The sequence below is a fragment of the Pinus tabuliformis genome, chromosome 6 (assembly GCF_031772625.1).
Source record: "Pinus tabuliformis cultivar Carrire ecotype Pingquan chromosome 6, CPIR1, whole genome shotgun sequence".
Classification (NCBI taxonomy): Eukaryota; Viridiplantae; Streptophyta; class Pinopsida; order Pinales; family Pinaceae; genus Pinus; species Pinus tabuliformis.
In genome coordinates, this window is record NC_142292.1 from 2,063,383,747 (window position 1) to 2,063,389,392 (window position 5,646).

The 5,646-nt window shown below is 33.7% G+C and overlaps 1 non-coding gene across 1 annotated transcript; it reads left to right on the forward strand.

Annotated features, from left to right (window-relative positions):
- Positions 1-657: 657 nt before the first annotated feature.
- Positions 658-730, forward strand: TRNAE-CUC (transfer RNA glutamic acid (anticodon CUC)). Its single transcript has one exon. It is a non-coding gene; the product is annotated as a tRNA-Glu (tRNA).
- Positions 731-5,646: the final 4,916 nt, after the last annotated feature.

Consider the following 5,646-nt stretch of genomic DNA (forward strand, 5'->3'; position numbering starts at 1 on the left):
TATATATATATATATATATATATATATATATATATACAAATATTAAATAAAAAAAATACACAACCCTCAAACATATTTAATATTAAAAATTTATATATAAAAACATAAAATTTAAGCCCCAAGGGTTAGCTCAACTGGTCAAATAAGTGTCTCTCGGGAGGTCACAGGTTCACTCCCTGAAGCCCTTGATATTTCTGTGAACGTAGCAACTACACAATGATCACGAGTGTCCGTAAACCACGTGAAAAAAAAAAAAACAAACATAAAATTTAAAATTAACTGAAAACTGACTTTCATACCATCAATAACATGTTAAAATTAACATTACAAAATTCCCCACACAATGATCACGAGTGTCTGTAAACCACGTGAAAAAAAAAACAAACATAAAATTTAAAATTAACTGAAAACTGACTTTCATACCATCAATAACATGTTAAAATTAACATTACAAAATTCCTTTCAAAAGCAGAGTACAAGGCAATTAAAGATCCTCGGTTGTGATTGGTAAGGAATTTTTCACTTCGTCATGGATTCCACACAAATAAATAGAAATCGCAGTTTCAAAATTTAGATGAATGAAAGTAAGATTAACATTGTGTTAAAAATAATAATACTATATTAGTCTTCTTTGCTTTCATATAATAATAAGACTGTTCCGTTGTAGTCTAGTTGGTTAGGATACTCGCCTCTCACCCGAGAGACCCGGGTTCAAGTCCCGGCAACTGAAATACAATTTTGATTTTCACCTCTCTGTGAATTTCACGGAGTACAACGCGGTAATCGTGTGCCTCCATGGCAAAAGTGAAACATAAAAATAGGAAAATATAATACGAGAAGTGTAGAGTTTAGCTACTTATATAATCGAACCATGTCCTTGAAGTTTTAGTTAATTATGTAATTTAATTACGCATTGAAGATATAGTTATTTATATTATTTGTAATGAAAAAAGCTTTTGTATTAATGTAAAATGAAGATACAAAATTTCGAGTTGAGACCATCTCTTTAAAGTTTTTCCATTGAAGTAAAATTGTTACACTATATTCATATTCTATATTTATCACTGATTTATCCATATATATTATTGCTATGAGTAAAATTGGTTAAGATTGTTGTAAGATTGATACAAAATTATTGTGCGAAACAAATAGATGCCCTTATATCACAAAAAGTAAAAAATGAGAAAGTTAGAAAAGAAACTTCACGGATTCATTTTCAGTATCTTCTAAAAACTTGTATAAGCCAAAAGACTTAATTAGAAGACACAAAGGTATGAACTCACCTAGGATGTTTGTCCTTTAACTTGGGGGAATATCAAATATGCAAACAATGATATAGTTTCCTGAAATGAACCACACCTACATAGTAAATAGGAGGAAGCTCCTAGTTGGTTTTGTTGAAATATCCCCATGGAATGTCATATTTCAAAGCTGGTATTAACAAAGCACAAGGATTTTTTATCATCTACTTAGCCCAAAATTCTTTCGTCATTTTAATAATTAAACATATAGTCACTTCTAGAGGAATACCCATGTCCCTAAAATATCATAATTGTGCGCCTGCGACATACAATAAACAAGAACACATGGAAAAGCTTCAAGTTGAATAACCAACTTATCCACAAGCCATACTTTCATACATTCTTCCACCCAACTTCAAACCAATTACCTTTTTGATTGAACTCCAAAGCCACAAGCATGAGGACCTAGATTATATAATCAAAAGAAATAAAAATGTGAGAAGATGTTTTCGCTTAGAGCTTACATAAAAACCATTTGTTAGGCCTAACCCAATCCCCTTTCAACCCAACCTCCCGAGTCAACAATTTGTTGTTAAGAGTGAGCCAAATAGTTATCTTGCATTTCAACGAGCGTAGAGCTTCTAAAGTACACTCCACTACCTTTTTCCCCATATAACTGAGATTCCACGAGGGTTGTATAATCCAATTTGGTGATGAATTCCCCTGAACTAGGATTTTTAGACTAGCATGATAGCTCTTCCTTACCCTCTAGATAAAATGCAAAACCAAAATTCTTACAAAGGAATTCCATTCATCTACTTCCCAACCATTCAACCCATAATTTGCCTCTGGTTTCCACTCTAATCTCCCACTAACTTGAGGAGATTGGACCTTGGCATCATCAACATAATAGACCTGAACTACATGAGGGGACTTGATAAGAAGAGCTAAGAGACGAAAATTCTCTATCTCTCCAATCCAAGGGTTCTTCCAATTTTAACCTTCTTACTATCACCAATTCTTCAGGTCATCCACCTTCCAACTAATGGGAAAGCTTAAACTAGAACCTTCCAAAATATAGATCATATATATGTCTTTCTCTCATACATGAACCACTCTTTGATTGACAAACCTATGAAATACCTGGAATTCATCATCTGCCCTCATAAGGATGAGTTGTGGACCATCCTCCAAATACTTATAACAACTAGTTATTGGTTGAAGACAAAGATATTTTTAATCTATTAACCCTTGATATTTTTTGAGGGAATCAATCTGACTCCATTTAACTAAAGGATGCCTGTAGAAAGGCATGAGTTTGACCATAAAATCTTAGAGTTGATCATTCTAATTTGCTGTGAATTCCCTTAGGCACAATAGTTATGGAAGTTTAATAAATTGGAATGATCTTACACATATACTTGAGCAAGACCAGTGAACCCCATTTGGAAAGAATTTTTTTGATCCAAAAAGATGTTAATTTGGAAGCTTGGTGACAAATTCCAACCATGGGGCAAGATTTCTCTTTTCTATAGGACTAATTTTGACTATCGAAGTGCTCAATTTGGACAAGGGAAAGTGTAATTTTGAATTAAGCCCAACATATACATATTTGATCAGGTCGGCCCTAAATCAAATTGGACTCCCTTGGAAGGCTATAAATATAAGTCAAGTGACCCTCGTTTGGAAACTCATCTTGGATCATTTTCTATTCTCTTCTTTGGTTTTGGCTCGCACATGTCTAAGGCAGGTCCGCGGAAAATGGGTTCACACGAAGGTGAAATTGCAGGGTCTGAAGCTCACATCTTTGTTTTAGGGTTTTGGGTCTCAACCGCAGGCATGTCATGGAGAAATATCGACTACAACCACACGTTGGCCAGCTCATCCGTGCGGATGAAGCCTTTCATCCACACACACAACATGTCTTCCCTGTGATTGGAAAGTAGGTTTTGAATTTCATCGATTGACCACAGATTCGGCAGTTGACTGTAGGCAGTGACAGTTGATTGCAGGCTTCTGAATCAAGGTTTTGATTATTGGCATTGTTGGGTTCATCTCATAAATGTTGCTTAGGTTTTTTTGTTGGATAGTTGTATGGATGAAGGTATGGATTATTGTATTCTCTTTGTTGCTAAATCATTCAATGACAATATAATAACAAGAATAATTTGAAAAGGTTTTCCCTGTAGTGGGTTTTTCCCTGGTCACTGACCAATCCTGGTGTCTCTATGTGTGAATGCTTTTCTTCTATTGTTCCTTTTATGTTTCGTTGCATTGATAATGATGTTGTTGTTCTTTCTATATCATTGCATATGTTGTTGAACAATGTTGTAAAACTTGAATAATGTTATGATACTATGGGGTGAATTATCTAGGTAAATGATGAAATGCAATTATCAAAGCAAAGAACAATAAATCCCTAAGGAAAATTTAACAAAATAAATAAAATTTTCCACTTTTTTAAACAACTAAATTTGGTCCACAAATTTATAACCATTTGGCTCAAGAAAAAAAATGAGATGCTTAAAGCCATCATCCAGATTGTTGCAAGAAAAGGGGAACATAGGAACAACCTGATGGAGAAGATCACTTAAGAGGCTATTGGAAAGGAAACCAGATTTTATTTAGTTGATTTCCATTCTTGTAGCTCTATAAAACAAGTCCAAAGCATCTTTCAATGATTTAGGGAACCCTCATGGATCCTTGAGCAAGGAAAAACATATCGTCTACAATGAGTAGATGAGTCAAATATTCTTGAGAGGAAACTTTAATGCCCCTAATCCTCCCTTCTACTCTTGGTTCACTAAATAATTTATTTAGTGCCTTTGCCACTCTAAGAAAGAGAAAAGGAGACAAGGAGAAACCCTATCTTAGCCCCACGGAGGCCCTAAAGAAACTAGAGGGAGCATTGTTTATGAGCACCATAAAAGAGACTAAATTGATATATTTCATTATCTAGTTGATAGCCTAAATGAAAATTCACATCCTTATTAAAAATAGACAAAGAAATTTGAGCTTACTCTATCATAAGATAAATTAGATAAATCAATTTTGAGAGCCACTATAGATTGTTTGGATAACTTCATTGAATGAATAAATTCTTGAGAAAGTACCACTTCATCATGGATCTACCTCTATTGAAGAAAACCAAATTTGGAAGACGCTCACTCATATGGAATTAGGGAAATTTTGAGGTAAAAAATGGGCCTAAAAAAAAATCTACTAACAAAATAAACTTTAAAAGAAAAAATAAAATTAAAGATGATGAATTCATCCCCAAGGGTAAATATTTTTGGAGAGAAAAGAAAAAAACTACTTTTTTTTAATTGTATTCTCAACTTATATCCTTATAGGTTTATTGAGATGTCAAGTGTAGGTATCTATTGGATGCAGGATGTATAATTTTTACCTGTTGGATGTGGAATGCAAAATCAAATTTTTCATTGAACATATTCCCGGTATGCATAAGTTTGAGTAGACCCGCAACAAAAGAAATTGAAAATACATGAAAAAATGTGTTTCTTGAAAGAAACATGTCTTTTTCTTTTCATGTATTTTCATTGGTGTGGGTCTACTTAAAAGGATGTAGAATGGGTACTTATAAGACTTAGGCTCTTGCCCTTTTGCATAGATTCAAGTGTTGCTCGAACTTATTCATGTCCTTCGTGAAAATGGGATTAAACTTGGAAATCACCTCCATAATTTTCTGAATATGACACTCTTATGGTTCCTTGAAAATAGACTTGAAGTGGAAAACCCCTATGTTAGTAATATCTTTAAATGAACAAATAGAGGAACCTTACAATATTCTATTTTCTAGAATTGAATTCAATTTTTTCTAACAATTCATAAATTCGTGAAAGAAATTTGTATTATTATCCCCCTCTTTGATCCATATAGCGCAACTTCTGAGATGCCATGTTACTTCCTTCTTATCCAATAGTTTTTGATGAGTGGCTTTCTAAGCTTGAGCTAAGATAAATCTCCTTCAGAGAAGCAACCTGAGGAATTGTTTTTATATAATAGTTTAATCTAAAGTTTAGAGTCCTTCAACATATTTGGGATTTTTCATTATATGAAAGAATCCCTTTTTTAGTAACTTCTTTTACCTTTGAGAGATTCGCTGCAAATTGATACATAGCTATGGAGGGAGAGGAGGAGCTAAGGGGATCCCACATTTCTTCAACAAATTTCTTGTAATCTTCCTCCTTTAGCCATGGAGGGTTGAAATTAAAACAAGGTGGTGGTTTCTCCTTCTATAAACTATGATTAAGAAAGACGAGAAGGTGGTCAAACCACCCACTAGAAGACATTGAGTACATCAAAAATTGACCCCCTATTAGAGCTCCAAACACCAAGAAGTATTCAAGTCATTTGGATATCACTTCCTCATTGGAATGGAATC